This window comes from Tursiops truncatus, chromosome X (genome assembly GCF_011762595.2).
Source record: "Tursiops truncatus isolate mTurTru1 chromosome X, mTurTru1.mat.Y, whole genome shotgun sequence".
In the NCBI taxonomy this organism is placed as follows: Eukaryota; Metazoa; Chordata; class Mammalia; order Artiodactyla; family Delphinidae; genus Tursiops; species Tursiops truncatus.
In genome coordinates this window covers 31,337,921-31,356,357 of record NC_047055.1, presented here as the reverse complement: position 1 = coordinate 31,356,357, position 18,437 = coordinate 31,337,921, and the positions used below count along the sequence as shown (strand labels likewise).

Sequence of the window (18,437 nt, the reverse complement as noted above, 5' to 3'; positions counted from 1 at the left end):
TCGGCCTCCTAGGCCAAGACGATGGACTTCCCCCGAGGACCTGGCTCTTCTCCCGCGGCGGCCCGGGGGCGGGAGGGTGGCAGTGGGGTTTGGTGTCCAGGCGTGGACGGTGGCACGCACGGGTCCGTCGGGAGGGCCGCCGGGCGCTGCCCCAGAGACGCCGGAGCGGGTCAGTCTCCTGACACCGCCCAGGGGAAGGCCAGGGATGGGAAGACACCCCCGGGGTGGGTGTGTGGGTGGGTGTAGGCTCCCGCCAACTCGCTGTGCTTTACACCTCGGAGCGACTGGGAGCCACCGCGGACTCCTCTTTAGTTTCTTTGCGGTGCACTGGCGAATGTGGTTTAGACACAGGTTCCTGCCCTTAAGCACCCTCTCAGCGCCTGCCTGGTCGCACTGACTTGGGTGGAGGGCGGGGTGGGCCACTGGGGGCACTGCCGCCACCGGCCCCACCCATGTTGGCTGAAGGAACACACTCTGGATGCCAAGTGCTCCGCGGACACGAGGCCTTGGAAAGAGAAGAGAGCTCTGGTCCACCGCCGCCTCGGGAAGCACCACGCCTCCTCCGTGCTGAAAAGAACCAGAGGGACGGGACGGGACGGGACGGGACGGGATCGCATCTTCTCTCCTTTTCCCTGGCTTTTGTCTCAGCACGCCTTCCTCTCTTTCTCTGACTCCGAATCTGCTGCGCCTCCGGGCCTTGGCAATTCTTTCAAGCCGCGGTACTGAGGTGCGTCGAGGAAAGAAAAGCCGCAAGAGCCCCGCCGTGCTGAGTGCACGTCTTCCGGGACCCACGCCCCACGCCGGAGGACTTGACTCGACGCCCAGATATTACCGTGAAGGGCTCTTGGGATGGCCAAACAGGGTCCTCTGGAAGGCAGTGTCACCCCAGAAATGCCACGCTGCCCTTGCTGCTCGAACCCTGCCTCCGCCCTTCGCTAACCACGGAACGTCAGCCGCGCCGCCGACCCCTCGCTAAACCACGGCGCCACACGCTCACCAGCCCGCCTGGAGAAGCCTTCAATTACTCTGAGCCAGGGTAGGAGGCGTCCTCCTCCCGGCAAGACTGTTTCAACAGAAGACAGGAAGGAGAAGGGAGAAACAGAGACAGAAAGAAAACACCTCCGGCTGCCGGTCACGCACCCACTCAGGCGACATGTCCCACACGGAAGAAGGGGACGTACACCTCCCGGAAGGCCCCACACTGTCAAGTTCCTTGGTTTGTCAAGAGGCAGACTTGGGGAGTGCAAGGAGCCCTACAGAGGGCTGCCCCGTGCCAAACCTCCACGCCGCCCAGCGGGCGCCCCCTCTTCATCATCCCGCAAGGGCACGTCCCCGAGTCCTTCCTGGCTTGGTGGAGGGCCACGGCGGAGAGAGCCGGGCCCAAGAGCGATCAGGAGAGGACGGGAGGAACGGCTATCACGGGCTCCACTCAGAGCACAGGAGGCAAAAAGCCCACGAGGCCTGGCTCCCCCTCAAAGGGTCTCCCCACCGCCGGCCCCCACGTCGGGCTGGGCTGGCACTGCTGCTTCTCGGGCGTGAGGTGGGGCGCCGAGTGATCACGTCACGGGCGGTTGGCTTCACGGAGGCTGGAGCCCAGACCGGGCCCTGGTGCCGGTGCAAGCGGCCCGGGCCCGATCCCTTTCCACTCTCCCCGCCCCCGCAGGGCACGGACCTCAAATGCTACGCACCGATCACCTAGGGTAACCGTACACAGATGCTCGTCCACGCACCTCTTTCTTCCGGCCCCCCAGTCAGGATCTGACTCGAGAGCCTTTCCTACCGTGGCCAGGAACTCCGGCACAGTACACCAGTGTCCCCGTGCCACGATCTCACCTGGGAGTCCCTCCTTCTTGAGCCTTGCTGAACTAGCAGAATCACTGACTTTTTCCTCTGATGAAATAGACTATCTCGGACGGGGGAAGGGGAGAGAACAAAAGAGCACGCACTCACCCAGAACACCAGCGCCTGGAGATGACCGACGTCCCCGGTTTCCCTCTTCCTCCTTTCCTCCCGCTCTGCCTCCTCTGCAACGAGAGAGAACCGAACGCCCATCACTCAGTGTGGGACCACCACGGTGCCGGTGAACGGGGGGCTGGGGGGGTCCGCGTACACCCCCGCCCGCGCAACCTCGAGAGAGAGTGCCTCCGGTTCCTACTCGAGTGTACCGGCACCCTCGGGCCAACCAAAAACTTCCGAACGAGGCGCAAGCGTGAAGAATCAACTCCACGCGTCCTTCGGAAATGGCACGGATGCCAGCCGGGGCAGGGGGGGTCGTTAGACAGAAGCAGTTTGTACACAAAGAAGCGCGTCCAGTGAAAACCTTGATCCCGTCATTCCCCCTAAATCTCCTTCCGGCGGGAAGCACAGCCATCACACCCTGGCGTTGACAGGCGCGGAGCTTGTCTCCTCGGCTCTGCACACGTGGGACTATGGCGGGACACCCCCAGGTATCTTGGCAAGCCCGCGCGCGTCCTCCACAACTTCCCAGCAGTTCCTAGGACGCGTGGGTAAAGGGGCACCCACTCGTCTCCCCTCTGGCCGCACAAAGGTCCACCGCACGTACTTTCCGGGCATAAAGGGCACGTGCTCTGGGACGTGGCCCACGTGAGATCTACCCTGCTCCTCTCCTCTGGGTGGACGCCGACGCCGGAGAACGTACCCTGGTCACGCTCACCCACACCCTGGTAACGACGGACTCGGTGGCCCGCGCCTCAGAGCCACTTCCGTGGGAGACAGAAGAGGAGAGGAAGGAACAAGGCGGAAGCCTAGCGTCCAAAGAGGAGGAGCACGTGAGACACCCTACGCTCCTGCCTCCGGGCACAGACAAGGGCACCCTACCCTGGGCAGCTGTCCGAAAAGAAACGGAGGGGACCTAGCAGGACACGACGTCGACTCCGCACAGACGCGCCGACGCCACGGCACGCCTATAGCGCCGTGAGAGCAGCCGAAAAGGCAGAAGACTACCTATCGCTACCTGAGCCTGCTGGGGCCGGGGAGCAGGCGACATGCACACAGCCCTCTGCGGCCCGCTGCCCCCACCTGCATTCAACCCCGGGAGCACACATACGCACGCAGAAATGACGCGTGCTTCCCTCCGCAGACGGGGACAACTTGGGAGCGGCCATCGAGCAACGGCCAGGGCTTTGGCTTTGACCGGGAGAAAGTTCTATCCACAGCGGCACCCCCGAGGCGGTTACAGGGAGAAAGTACGAGAGAAGGGACCTTTTGTACACGCTCTATAGGCGCACGTACACGAGCTTACGCACGACGCACACGTGATACGCACGCGCGCCCACGCACACGTTCGTGTACCTGCGTGCTTACGAATGAACGAGTGGAGCAGGGAACGAGTGAATGAACCGACGAACGAGTCCGGGGGGGTTTGAGGCGAGAGTACAGACACACTCCCATGGAGAGCTCCCCAGAAGGGTCTACTGAACTGATGGCCCTCCCCAGGGTCATCTGTCTGTGCGGATGGAGGGGAGCCGCTGGGATGTACACCTGTCCCAGCAACTCCAAACCACCTCCCTGCACCCCCGACCCCGGGCACTCCGTGGCAGAGTGACCGCCTGACGCCCCTGGAGGTGAGCAGGGGCAATGTGCCCCAGCTCCCTTGGGTCCCCGTCAGTGCCTCCCGCTGCCACAGTGGCCTAGACCCTCTCGGGCCTGCTCCTGAGCCCTTAAGCCAGTTCACGTAGCGGGATGAGAACAGCAGAGAGGCAACCACGCGGGAAGACGAGGAACCCAGGTCCCTGTGCCACCTCTGGCTCTGAATCAATGTCCTGAGAGAGCCAGGGTTCTGCCCGACACGACCCAGGTGGATGCCCGTCCCCAGGTGTGCAGACATGACAGGGTCCCGGTCGCCAGGACCTGTGGGCCACGCAACGTGGACTCGAGACCCCTCCCAGAGGGGTGTGGAGATGGACCCACCGAGGCACGGATTCCTTGGGAGGTCTTTACCTGTGCGCTCCTACTGCCAAGGAGAAGCCCCAAAAGGAAGAGACACCGCCTCCCCCAACACCCCAGTAGGTCCCCCCCTCACTCGGAAGGCTTGGGTGGCTCTTGGGCCTCCCTGGGCCTTTTTCCCTGGGCCTTTTTTGATCCGCAAAGGGCGGAGGGAGAGGCCACGCTCGCGAAGGCGCTGGGCATTTCTGGAGCAACAGTGCCATCAAGCGGAAGCTTTTTCAGCACGGCCTCCAGCCCCTGCCTGTGCATACCGTGGGGAAGGCCCGTGACGGGGAGGAGGGCTGGCTTCGGAGCACTGGGAGCATTCCCGGGCCGAACCTGGCCGCCCGGCACGCCTCCGCGGTAGGTGTGGAAGCCACACGCGGTGGGGTTCGGGGCCGGGCTCGCCCACCGAGGAGCCCCTGGCTGCCAGGCCCGCCGCGCTCCCCACCCTCGGGGCCGTGGCCTCGGCAGCCGCCATGTTCAGGAACAGGGAGCTGAAGCTCCCACCCCAGGGCATCTGGCCCCTGGATCCTGGCCCTCCCTGCAGGAGCGAGGCCGGCCAGTGGGGTCCCTGGGGTCTCAGGGCCACCGGGGACCCAGGACCCCCTGCCGGTGCCCCGGCGGAGGCCCCGGGCCCAGCCACCGTGGACCACGGGGAAAGGGGAGGAGGTGGCCGCCCGGTCCCCTGTCGGGGGCAGCACCCTGCAGACAGCCCGGAGAACGTGTCCTCGTTAGTGCTTGCTCCCAGACGCAGACGAGGAAGAGCAATGCAGGGGCGCTGTGCACGTTCCACCCTCTCGCAGTTGGATCTGGGTTTCGGTTTCTGTACTTCTTGCTCCCGCCATGGAGAGTCCCGATCCCAGGCCCCGCCGCATCCCGTGAGGCCCTTCCTGTGCCGCAGGACACAGGGTACCCAGGACCCACTGGCGATGGGACGCCAAGTGGGCCACGATCGATCGGTACGCAGAGAGGGACGGCACCGGCCGCAGCGAGGGGATCCAGGTCCGTTTTCCGCACCCGAGCTCACCTCGGGAACAGAACTCTGCGGCCGGGGGACGCCCTATTCCTCGGCCTCCCTCCCCGTGGACGACCCGGGGGTCCTCTCGTTTGGGGAAGACTCCTGGGAGTTTTCACAAGCGGCTCCACGTTCTGCAGGTGCCGCCGTTGGCCCCGGCCAGAGGGGCACGCTGAGAGCACCTGCGGCGGGCCACCAGTCAGAGCGCCTAGCTACCTCAGGACCCGGCCCCAAGGAAAGGCTCTGCCCACGTAAGATAGCCTGACAACGTGTCGGGCGACTCACAGGCGCGAAAGGAGAGGGGCGCGGGGAGGGTTTCGGCGCCCTTCCAGGAGGGGTACGTGTGGAGGGAGGGAGGGGTCCAGCCTGGAGACTTGCTCCCAGTCGGAAGCCCTCCCCCACACCGCACCCCGCCCCGGGACCGGACCCCCACACACACACCAGCCCACCACGCACCCCCGCCCCGGCAGATAAGAGCTGGGCCAAAGGGCAGGAACGGGCCACCGCACAGCTTGCTCCAGAAGCGGCCTATCGGGTCGGCCGGGGACTCGAAGGCACCGCCGCGTGCCCAGGAGTGTGCACCTCGTTCCCGGCCTTGGCAGACAAGCTGGACGAGTGCTGGTCATGGGGGAGAGGGTGGTCAAGGGGGGCGGGGGAGGCGTTCCTCTCAGTCCATCAGAGGTGAGCTTCAGGCAGCTTCTTCAGACCCCTTCCCCTTGATTCCCTGGCTGGGCTGCAGGTGCAAGCACAGGGCCGAGACCCGGAGGGCCAGGCCGCAATGCAAGCCGGGGCCTTTCCTTCTCATCGCTGAACTGAGGCTCAGGGCCTCGTGGGGAGAAAGCTGAAGCCTGCTGCAAATGCACGGCCCGGGGGTCCACTCGGCGGGGCTCTGCTCAGCTCCTCTCCTCTCCTCTCGTGTCCTGCCCTCTCCTCTCCGGGAGCCCCGTCCGGGAGCCCTCGGGACAGGCCAGGTCAGGCCTGGGCCACCATCCCGGAGACCGCGCGAGACGGCAGCGCAGCCACCGACTGACTGGACTCTTCGGCTCAGGTGAAGGCCTCCTCCTGCGGTGGCTCCTGCGTCCCGCGAGCGCCGTCCCCTTCTGGACTCGGACTGCCAGCTCTCGCTGGGCCTCGGCCGCCCTCGGCACCGGGTAGCCAGGCTCCACGTGTCGTCTCTGAGCTGGACACAAGAAGGTCGGTGGGCCCGCCTCGGCCGCTGCCGCCAAGGGCGGCGGGACTCCCGTTGCCCGCGGTGGTCTCTGGCTGGGCCGCACCGCGGCCCAGAGAGGCTTCCGGGGCCCTGGGCCCGCCTAGGCCGAACCTCCTCTGGCGCCGAAGGGAAGGGGGACACGCGGCCAAATGCCCGCAGAACCGCGGCCCGGCCTCCTTCGGAGCAGCTTCCTCCAGTCCCGCCCAGACGTGGCGGCCACCAGGGTCCACCGAGACTCCACTTCCTGTAGCCCCACACGCCAGGCGGCCGGGCTGTGCGCCTTGTGCCACTGCCCGTCTCTGGAGCGTCCACGGCACCGCCGGGCCTTGGGCCACGCTTCCCCCCCCTTCCCAGGCGGAGCCCTTGACTTCCCGGGGCCACTGTCCAGTGTTCCCGACTTCGATCCTTCGTCACTCCTCCCCAGGAAGGAACGGGTACAGGGTTCGCGGGATCGGCGGACCCGTTCCTCTTGATGGCACTACTGCACCACGAATGCCAACCTGCCCTGCCCCTTCCCCTCCCCCAGGCCCTCTCCCTCTGCCCTTTGCCGAGGGAAAAACGAAATGCCAACCTCTGCCCAACCTGCCAAAGGCAGGATGGCTCATCAACCCGGCCACTTCAGAGGGGCGCGCCTCAAAGTCTGGCCCTCCATCCTGCGGGGCCCCGTTTCTGTGGCGTCTCTGCGCAGTGTGCTTGGCATCTGGGAATGAGTTCCTCTTGATGGCAGTATTGCACCAGAAATGCCATCCTGCCCTTCCTCACCACTAGTCCCCCATCTCGTAAACCTGTTCTTGTGCCTTTTGTGAGGGGGAAAATACACCAACCCCTGTCCAACCTGCCTCCAACATGGCGGCTCACCATTTTGGCCAAATTTGGGTAGCACTTCCACATGTGGATGAGCAGAGCCTCATCCCTCTTTGGTCCTCTTAGCCCGCCTTCTGGCCAGAAAAGGAAAGGATCCTCATCCAGGTAGCTAGCAGTGGATCTGAACCTATTCCCTATCCGTTCCTGTGTCTTTAGCACTGGAGTAGGGCAAGAGACCTCAGCAGGTGCACCACACGTGGTCCTAGCCCCTGCTTACTAGTGCTAGCTGAGGTACAGTCTAGAGTCACAGAGAGGCCAGCCTGATGGTTTTACACACAGGTCAGTCTAGAGGAGGCAGATTCCATATCAGAGACACCAAAGTAACCAGTGTTGGTGGAGGGTCACTCTGTTTACCACTGTTTAACACAATGCCAGGAATTAAATATAAATTGCTCTAGAACAGTGTATAAAAAGCCCTATCTTCAGGTAATGCCAAGTCTAGCATTTCCTTTTTAAAAACATTTTATGGCTTCCACCACCCACCCATCCAATCACTAATGTAGAGTCTCTGCGTCATAAAAGAACAAATAATATCAGTGGAAGAAGTCTTTCCAGAAGAAAATCATCAGTATTTGGTAACCTTTTGTTTCAATAGAGAAGATGTTTATCCCTTTCACTAGGCAATGCAAAGGAAGGGTAATGCAAATATATTACAGGTGTTTTGTTTTGACCCTTTTAATAATGTCTGGGTCTTAATCTCCAGAGTTTCTTAAGCCCATCTTGTTATGTATTGGGAAGGATGTCTCTACCCTTTCATTATACATTTATTGAGATATTCATCCTCTTCTGGAATCACCAGATCAAAGTCTGTTTTCAATACTTCTTGTCCATAATAATCAACTGAGCCCCTAATTCCTTGTTTCCCATTGATTTCAAGTTCCTCCTGTTTGGAAAGACACCTGGGACCTCAAGCAGACAGGCCTCTTTATATGTCCAGGTGTTAACTTTGGTGAAAAGGGCACAGTTAGGGCTTCCCTGGTGGCGCAGTGGTTGGGAGTCCGCCTGCCGATGCAGGGGACGTGGGTTCGTGCCCCGGTCCGGGAGGATCCCACGTGCCGCGGAGCGGCTGGGCCCGTGGGCCATGGCCGCTGAGCCTGCGCGTCTGGAGCCTGTGCTCCGCAACGGGCAGAGGCCACAGCAGTGAGAGGCCCGCGTACCGCAAAAAAAAAAAAAAAAAAGGCCACAGTTATATCACCTTGCTCACAGCCTTGGGTAGGGAGTTTGTGTGGGTCAGGGCCTAGTCACTGGCTTAATAAACAGGAGGATCTCAGCATCCTTTCCACTTAACATTAACTTGCAAAATGTTTAGAAATCTTAGAAGTGTGTAGAAAAAGGGAAATCAAGGGTTTCGGTATCCCTATAACGAGGTGTTTTAAAAAATTAGTGATACTTGACTCTGCAACAGTGCGCGTAAGAGGGAAAACATTTCAGAGATGTTGATTTTTAACTTCTTTTCCCCCGACTTTACCCACCCAGTGCTCAAAAATCCAACACTCGGAGGGGTACGTTTCACAAAGTTCTAACCTTTCGAAGGGTTGATTAGAATATGGAAAATATACCATTCACTGAAACCGAGAAAATTAACGAAAGTCCTGACAATCAAGTGCTTTACGAATGCTTTTTATAAGCCAATTCCATAAATAAATATCCAGTTAGAAACAAAGTTTACAGGATTTTAAATTATCAATGATTAAAGATTATATGCTTAGGGTAATGTTAATACACACATGAAAATCTACAGGAGGAAAAGTTAAAAATTCCCGTAGCACAGACAAGTAGACTTAAACAAGATGAAAGATGTACTACATTCTCGGATAAACAGACTTAGACTCAAGAACATAACAATTCTTCATCAGTTAATCAATCAATCCATTCTAATCCCAAAGAAAATCCAAAAGGCTTTTGAACACTTTGTTATTTTCCACTGTTAATAAGGGAAAACAAACAGGCAGAGATATCCAAGAGCGTTATGACAATGAATAGCCATGTTGTGAGAGAACTAGTCATACCACATGTGAAAATATATAGAACACAAAGTTCAAGAATAGACCTGAAGACATACAAGAATTTAGTATACACTGAGGCAGCCTCCCAAATCAATGAGTATAGACAGCCTTGGGACAAAGTGATACCCATCTAGAATAGGCTCATAGTTCCACACCTCTCACAATAAACCACGATGAACTGTACAGGGATCCAAGAATTAAAGGTACAATGCACAGAAGCACACAACTACTAGAAGAAATAACAGGCAAGATTCCTTTATAGCTCGGGAGCAGGAAAAGCCTTTTGTACGTCTGACCCAAAAATCCATTAAAAAAAAAAGAGGATAAATGTGAACACCTAAAATTTACCATGCTAACGAAAAAAGCATAATCGAAGTTAGAAAAGCATTGATAAACGGGAAAAAATATTTAATTCACAGCAGTAGTCTTCCTAACACAGAGAGCAAGCTTCTAGATATCGTTTAAGAGTAACAACCAAGAGAAAGACATTACTAGTTCACAGAAAAAGAGCCACAAAAGGCCCTTAAATATACAAAAAGATTCCCCAGCCGCACATATAAAGGGAAATACAAACAAAAACTACTACACTACTGTATAATTTCATACAAAGTATGAGTTCCCAACCAAGACCTGCCCTTTCAGAGGGGCCTGTATTACCTACCATTTCCTCACCTCTCGAGTCTGACTTGTCTCAAATCCCCTTTACCCATGAAATGGTTATAATCGCACTGTAAACAAAGTACAGTCCTTTATATGAAAATCCCTAACCCTTTAATTTCGATTGCCCTCTCATGCCATCAAATCTCTACGGAAGTTCTTCGAATTTTTAAATTTTGGTAATAAGGCCAACCTGCTGCCAATTATCAGTAACAAGAAACAGGCATTTGCACGAACCCGCACCCTTAACGGTGTCATAAAAAAAACCTGCGGTTTTTTTCTTTTGGAGTTTTTTGTCCACATACAGCTTGCTCACCTTATTCACATTTTGTATTATTACCATGAACTTTTATCTTTGATAACCTGAAATTATTTCTTTAAAAAGCTTCATTGCTTCTTTCATTAATAAAAGGACTCCTGTTATTGCACAGAACTGTAAATAAATAAAAACATAAAGCACCAGTATTCCTATCACTTGCAGAGAGACCCTGAAAATTTGGGGGTTTATTCTTCCACGTGGTTAAATGCACACGTGAAAATGGAGCTAGAAGTTTTTTAGGTCAAAAATTCATGAAAGGAAATGTTACTTCTCTAGGGATACATTCCGGGGAGCCCAGTCCCTGTCGGCAGCGCACTCAATCCCACCCAACCAAGCCGACCCTCCTGCGGCCGCGTAAATGGGGAGGGAAGGGAGAAGGAGTTGGCGGCCCCGCACTCTCCTCCTGCCCGCCCCGCCCTCTGGCCACAGAGAACCGCTTCCCGAAGGGCTCTACTTGGACGCTCTCCCTACTGGCGCCAGGGCACAGAACTCAGGCGGCGGTACAATCCCGGCGCCCACGCTCAGCCAGCCTCGCCTAAACTCCAGACCCCGGCCGGGCCCACGCGGCGCCCCCTCGGCCCGTCCCCGCCTCCCCGCGAGCCGGCCAGGATGCAGCCACCATTGGCCGACGTCGCACGCCAGGCATAGGCTGCCCAGACGCTAGAGGACGGGGAGGGTCCCCGGGATCAGAAAGGCTGCCGGACGGTGCCCAGCCCCCGGCCCCGCGTCGCCCCGCGTCAGGGAAAGGAAACGAAGGAGGCTGAGGGGACCCACCTGGCTGAGACCACGCTCCAGCGGGAAACACCCGGTCAACTCTGAACTTCGCGCGGGGGCCGGCGGGACTCGACTGCGCCCCACGCCCACCCCTGCCGTAAAGCGGCGCCTGCGTGGCCCCGCGTAGACGACCCCCCGCCCCCTGTCGTCCGCGTCTCCTAGGAGAAGCCCGGGTGGTGGGGCGCGGCGGGAGGGGAGGGGGAGAGGAGGGGTGGGAATACGGGTTCCTCGGTGTTGGCCCCGCCCAGGGGAGGGGTGGGACATCCTCAATTGGTCCCAGGTGGCGAGAGGTGGGAGAGGTGAGCTTGGGAAAGTCTGAGAGGAAACCTCAGGCGTTTTGCTCTCTGCTCGGGAGAACCAACTTGTCCCCCTTGTAGGGTCCCTGCCGCCAACGATGTATGCGAAGGAACAGTAAAACGGAAATTTACCGTTCAACAGTCGCAAAACTATTTAGAGGAAAGAAGTTTAAGTACACTTGCAAACGACGTGACGAGTTTGTATCCTTCATATGCTTGAGGTTATTAATACTTGAATTGCTCCCTCCTCAGGTGAGGGGCAGAGTCCCAAGAGCAGGCACGCCCTGCGCCCCGTCACCTCCCGCTCTTTGCCAAGGACCTGCTAGGGAGCCAGCGCCTCTGAAGCGGTTTTCCGGGGCTGCTGCTGGTGGTGTCCACACCGCCTAGGTGGGTGGAGATGTGCTGGGTCCGAAGGAGTCGCAACGACTCGCAGGCTTCTCCTGCCTGGCGGGTGCCTTGACTTATTTTTTCCTGTTGAGAAAAGGAGCACGCTCCTCTAGAGAAATAACGTTCACATCAAGGAGACACACGTAGCATAGAGAGGAAGAGGAAGATGACAGGTGATGCCGCCACTCAGAGATGAGGGGTGTTAAATTGGGGCTTGTATCCACCCAGTACCTTGTTCCCTGCAGAGGGGTGCAGCGGAGGAGAGAGAGCACGGGAGAGAGATTCAAAGAAAGATCTTTAGAAACAATTGTCTCTAGGATCGTGGGTAACCGGCAGCTTTTTGGTGACTAAAACAGTCGAGGCTGTGAAGATGTTTTTGTTAACTCTTTATTTCCGTTGACAAATGTAATTCTTGCTTGGTTATTTCTTAAGAAAAAACATCTCCAGAAATACAGAAGTTTTTCAAGGGAGAACTGAAGTCAGCCCTGCCCAGATCTACTCCCCAGTGTAACCACCCTTCCAAGAAACACTTAAAAGAAATCCATGGGCTCTGCAACGACCCCAGGGCAGCACAACTGGCCTGCTGACTGCCCCTAACTCCTCAGGATTTCCTGCCTCCACTCTGCTCCCCCACCGAGGACCTGCACGGGCCCAGGCCCCCCAAGACAACCTGCTGTCCGGCTAGTCCCAGCCTTGGCTCAGGCTCTGACTCACAGCCCCTCTTCTCACCCATTCCCTGCTGTTTGGGCAGAGCTGGTGGGAATTTCCGGGGCAGAAGGGAGGAGGACAGTGAGGACCCTGAGGTGCCTAGTTCTGGCCAGGCAGCTGCCTTTTTGCATTTCAGGTCAACACAGGGAATCTCACAAAGCGCAGCTGCCTTCAACTCCTAGGGAGTGAGGGGAGGGCTTCATGCTCTGCCGCAACTTGCCCTCCTTCTTGAGGGTGGAAACTGAAGAGAGCTTCCACCTCCTCCCCACGCGGAATTACCTGACCAATCCCTGGGCTCTGGATCTCAGCTGGCCCTCTGGATTCCTCTGTCAGTTTCTTCTCCTTCACTCTGGGGAGCAGTGGCTGTTTCTCCATGCAGAGATGCAAGTCAAAGTCTTTTTTCTGTCTCCATTCCCTGGATGAACACAGATGCAATAACTACTCATTGTGCCAGGAAATCGAGGTCCAAAGAGGCTACGTGGCTTTGCCATTGTGAACCGGGAGTGGTTCACACACACAAGGGGCGGAGGGAGGGAGGGTGGGGATGGGGGGGGTCTTATGCTGCAAATCCATTGCTCTCTCCATGCAAATGGCCACTGAGGGCAAGAGAAGATGTCCAGCGTCATTAGTCATTAGGGAAATCAACATCAATATAACAAGAGACACCACTTCACGTCTACCAGGGCAGCTGTAATTTTAAAATGGAAAATAAGAAGTGTAATAAGGATGTGCAGGAACTGAACCCCTCATACACTGGCTGGTGGGAATGTAAAATGGTGCGGACATTGTGTAAAGCAGTTCGGCACTTCCACCAACAGTTAAACATAGAGTGACCACATGATCAGCAAGTCCACTCTATCCAGAAAATGGTCAATGTTATGTATTGTAAGAAAGGAAAACGTATTTTTTCATCCTTCCTAGGGTCCCTGTCTAGGTCTGAAAATGAAACTGATAAAAACAGATTAACAGAAGAAAGGTGTACAAATTTATAAGTTTTATGTGACATGGGATCCTTCATGAGCAAATGGTTAGACTTGTGTATCTTATGCTAGGTGTGATGAAGAGTGTACAGTCATGGAGGAATATGATAGATTAAGGAAAATAAGGTAATTGTAGTAAATGGGGAGTCATTTAGCAAGGCCTGTTTGTTTGGATTCTTCTTGGCGTCCCTTCTAATTCGGAGATAAAGAGGCTCCTTTCCTAATTCTTGTATGGACTAGTCAAATTGGAAGAACATAAAAACAGCAGTTGGAATTTTTTAAATGATAAGGATCATTAAATGTTCGATTAAAACAGTTTTTGGGGGTTTTTTTGTGGTATGCGGGCCTCTCACTGCTGTGGCCTCTCCCGTTGCGGAGCACAGGCTCCGGACATGCAGGCTCAGCGGCCATGGCTCACGGGCCCAGCCGCTCCGCGGCATGTGGGATCCTCCCGGACCAGGGCACGAACCCGTGCCCCCTGCATCGGCAGGCGGACTCTCAACCACTACACCACGAGGGAAGCCCAAAACAGTTTTAATTTAACCTCATATCCTCTTCTTTCTCTTTTGCAAAACCTTTTAAATACTGTTTCAATTATACACTACTTTATACTTCTGGACCCAACCCATAACCTCCGAAATTTCTTTTTCCTAATAAAGTAAACTTACTGTGTAATCTACTGTTCCTTCCTCTTCAGCCTTAATACATATTGAAGAAAAACACTAGCCATATTATATTAAAGTGACAAATGAAATGAAGTTAGATTAGATATGATTAGAAGCAATCAACCTCAATACATCCGCACTGGGTTCCTTCAACTTTCACTTCCTTACAGTGAGTAGTTCCTTGGAGATGTGTGAGATGGCTATCTAGTTCTACGTTCTGTGGTCTCTAAAGTCAGCCTTCTCGATAGCAACAAACACCAAGTCCCCCCACGCTCTCTGCTTAAAGTGAGCTCATTCAGCTTCTTCGGATTGTCTACTACACATTTTAAAAAGGATATTGCTAACTCATGTAGATTTGGTGAAAGTTGAGGTTGTCTTTTAATGTTAATGTCTTACACAAATGCTTTTGAGCAATTGCCAGCCTTTTTTTTTTAATTAAGTAATTTATTAATTTATTTTTGGCTGCGTTGGGTCCTCGTGGATGCGCGAGGGGTTTCTTTGTTAGTTGCGGTGAGCGGGGGCTACTCTTCATTGCTGTGCGCGGACCTCTCATTGCGGTGGCCTCTCTCGTCGCGGAGCACCGGCTCTAGAGCGCAGGCTCAGTAGTTGTGGCGCACGGGCCTAGCTGCTCTGCAGCATGTGGGATCTTCCTGAACCAGGGCTCGAACCCGTGCCCCCTGCATTGGCAGGCGGATTCCTAACCACTGCGCCACCAGGGAAGCCCCATTGCCAGCTTTGTAAATACCTAGATTGTCTTTTGCTTGTTTCATGAAAGCACAGCTACAGTTATACTAGGTGCTACCCAAAGTTTCATGCCTTTTCTTTTTACTATACTAAAGATTCATAGGATGTATTTCTTTCCTGTTGGTAGAAGGGAGAAGGATTGAAGCAGAAGCTCAAAACTCTAGTTTTCATCTGTCTGACAAGAAACTAAAGTGCTTTCATATTTCTTCAAAACTGTGTTTTCATGGAGATTAAATTATCCCTTTTCGTCTATCACTCCAGCATCACAGAGCAACACAGAGGTTACTTAAGGGTTTCTGAAGACATGCCTTTGCTTTTTCTGTCACTAGAATAGATTCTAACAACTTGAGCATCACATTTGCATGAAGCTTTCATTTACATTGGTGAAAAAAATGCATGCTTTGTGATTAATAGACCTTTATATATCCAATGTTCTTATTTTAAGTAGCACATTCAACACTCACTTTGAGAATCTTAGAATCCACTTAGTTTTAGGCACTTTGACCAGTCACACAGGACTGGAGCAAATTGTGACAATCTATCTGCGAAAATTTTCTGTAAGGATATATTTTGGGGAAAGGAGCACTGAAAAATAATAACAAAGTCATTGTAGTGTTTGTTTGATGCTTTATTCTCTTCACCAACATTTAGAATGAAACCATGTATGTTCTCCCAATGACTATTTGTATTCCTCTCTTGTTCTGTCATTTAAAGAAGCAATATAAAGCAAAAAAAAAAAAAAAAAAAGAGGGGCTTCCCTGGTGGCGCAGTGGTTGAGAATCTGCCTGCTAATGCAGGGGGCACGGGTTCGAGCCCTGGCCTGGGAAGATCCCACATGCCGCAGAGCAACTAGGCCCGTGAGCCACAACTACTGAGCCTGCGCATCTGGAGCCTGTGCTCCGCAACAAGAGAGGCCACGACAGTGAGAGGCCCGCGCACCGCGATGAAGAGTGGCCCCCGCTTGCCACAACTAGAGAAAGCCCTCGCACAAAAACGAAGACCCAACACAGCCAAAAATAAAAATAAATAAATTAAAAGAAGGCTCAACATTAAACAGAAAAAAAAGAAAAGAAGTTAGTTATAGAATGATAAGCAGTAAGATCTTATCTCAGCAATGCTACTACCTGGCTGTGGCTTTAAGTAAGTCACATCCTTGCATTTTAGCTTCTTCATCGTTAAAAGTGGAGGATAAGGATCAGTGGACTTCTACGAAGGCTCTTCCCACTCACATATTTCAGACCTGTGTGATTCCGATTCTATGTGTGGTTGATTTTAAATTACAAGCAGAAAGATTGTGTGCCTCTCTGCAAAGGTAGCAATGGAACATTTACATTAGGAAGTTCTGGACAGTGTGCTTGTGTAGGCACTATGCTGAAGAAGCCCACGAGGAGAAGCTAATTTCAGGAGGGAAGATGGGAATGTGGATTCAGAGAAATCATGACACGGAGAGTAGTGAAGCTGAACAAGCTGACTTCTCAGGGAACTAGGAAATCAGATCACTGATTGATCATGAAAGCTCTGGGGAGGGTTTGACATTTAATGAAACTAGAGAAGATTTGGATCAGCCACTTGTGGCACATTTTCCAGGGATTCGGGTATGAATGGATAAAACAATTATTAAGGAGTATTTCAGGTTTGACCCCGTACTGCTCACCCACTCTTTCTTCAGACTTGGATCTGAATGCCTTTTATAATTTCTGAAGTTCAAACATACTCTAAGAATGAACATTTACTAACAGTTAATGTAATTTTTATTGTTCCACATGATCTGTCACTCTTAGAAATAGAAGTAGCATTATTGGGATATGCTCCAGCTTTCTAAAATGACTTGAGGTGACCTTGCAGCAAAGGTGAAATAAGATGTCTTTCCTTAGCTGCACTTAAGAAGTGTTCATGCTAAGTATGCAGGCTTGTTTGGACTTGCTTAGAGGCTTGAATGAGATAGGAGTTTTGGTAGGGCACTGCAGAAGAATGTCCACCATTCAGCTGATGTCTCTGGCTTAACACTGGATTTTAACCTCTCACATTCCATCTCATAACATTTTAGACAAGTGTTTTGATTTGCCATCTCAAGGAGAATGCCGTTACGGCAAATATCCTTCTACTGTCTGATTTCGTGGTGCACATCTTTTAGGAAGCTAGAAAATTAAGAATGAAAAAGAATGATTATAATTTGTGTTAATGTGCATCGATTTGAATGTTCTAGAAGTGTGATCTCTTTTCAAGGTTAAATATATTTAAGAAGTCGAACTGACAGCTTATCCTTAGCCTTCATTTTCCAATTGATTAAACTTAAATACATGGTATATAACATGAAAAAACAGCATAAATTATTAAGATCTAATCTTCATCAGTAAACAATAAAAATGTCCATGATACTTGAAGAAAAACGTGGCCCACCCATTTAAAAATGTTTTATAATTTTTCTTTTCCAGCGCTGAAAATGGTGTTGTTTGCCTTGGGTTGAGGGCATATTTCTGCATTTCTACCACTACCACCACCAGCACTAGCCCCGTCCCCACACAGTGGTTTTAAATTTTCACGAAAATAATCATGAGTGAAAGGCTGGGAATTAAAGAAGCAAAGAATGTTCCATTTACTTTATACGTACTATTGTTTAATGCTTTCAGGAAATTATATGTTATCAAGTGTGTGTTTATGGTGATGATCGTTGCAGATAAATGAAGAATTCAGAGCCTGAACCTAAGCTCAAAATAAGATGCCAAAAAAGGAAGAAAAGATCAAAGAGCTTGGAACGGAATTCCAGCAAGCTGAACCCAAGTAATGAAACTAGATATATATTCTATCATGTCAAGATGTGATAGAAAATTACCTTTTAAATGGAAGGAAAACATGACCAGTAACAGACTTTCTTGTATATCAACATTTTAGTTTAAATAACTTTACAAATCTGATTTCCTAAGACAGATCATTTCCATGTGTGGAAAGACTCAAGCATTAGTTTTTTTAAATTTGCCTAAATATTTTGTGACAATGTATTATACAAGCAAAACTGTTTTTGAAAGGAAATTTTCATTTTAATTTGAAAACTTGCGTCCCCTTTTGTATTACTTTCAGTTCTCCATAGAAAAAGAACCAATAGGATTTATATATATATATATATATATATATATATATATATATATATGAATTGGCTCACATGATTATGGTGGCAGGCAAGTCCCAAGATCTGCAGGGTGAGTTGGCAAGCTGGGGACACAGGAGAGCCTTCGGTGTAGTTCTAGTCTGAATCCAAAGTCCTGAGAACCATGAAAGCCAATGGTTTATAGTTGGAAGGCCAGCACTCTTGAGACCTAGGAAGAGCCAATGTTTCAGTTCGAGTCCTAATGCATGAAAAAAGATGATGTTCTGGTTTAAAGGCAGTTAGACAGGAAGAATTCTGTCTTATTAGTTGGAGGATCAGTAATTTTGTTGTAATCAGGCCTTAAACTGATTGGATTAGACCCACCCACATTAGGGAGGGCAATCTGCTCTACTCAGTCTCCCACTTCAAATGTTAATCTCATTCATCCAATAACACCCTCACAGAAACACCCAGGATAATGTTTGATGAAACATCTGGGCACCCTGTTGCTCAGTCATGTAGACACATAAAATTAACTGTCAGAACTACATTTCCTTTCATGAAGAAAATCTTCAATTACTTTAATGATCCCAAAAGCTTTTGTAGACTTCCATAATCTTGACTACCATCATTTCAAAACCTATCAACTTTACATTCCCACCTACATTCTCTTTGAGGAAAGCTTTCATGTATACTTAAAATCTTTATTAAGTAGTCTACACTTTACAACTGATTAAGTACTCTCCTCAAGATGGCTTATGTTTGAAGAGAATATTCAG

At 52.2% G+C, this 18,437-nt stretch overlaps 1 long non-coding RNA gene across 1 annotated transcript in view; it reads right to left on the bottom strand.

Moving 5' to 3' along the window:
- The window catches only part of LOC117310329 (uncharacterized), a 38,116-nt gene extending 27,151 nt beyond the window's left edge, over window positions 1-10,965 (bottom strand). Inside the window, exons 1-2 of the long non-coding RNA XR_004524499.2 lie at window positions 10,794-10,965; window positions 1,951-2,024 (exon numbers count right to left, since the gene is read on the bottom strand). This is a non-coding gene — a long non-coding RNA (uncharacterized lncRNA). The remainder of the gene's footprint in view (window positions 1-1,950; window positions 2,025-10,793) is intronic.
- Window positions 10,966-18,437: the final 7,472 nt, after the last annotated feature.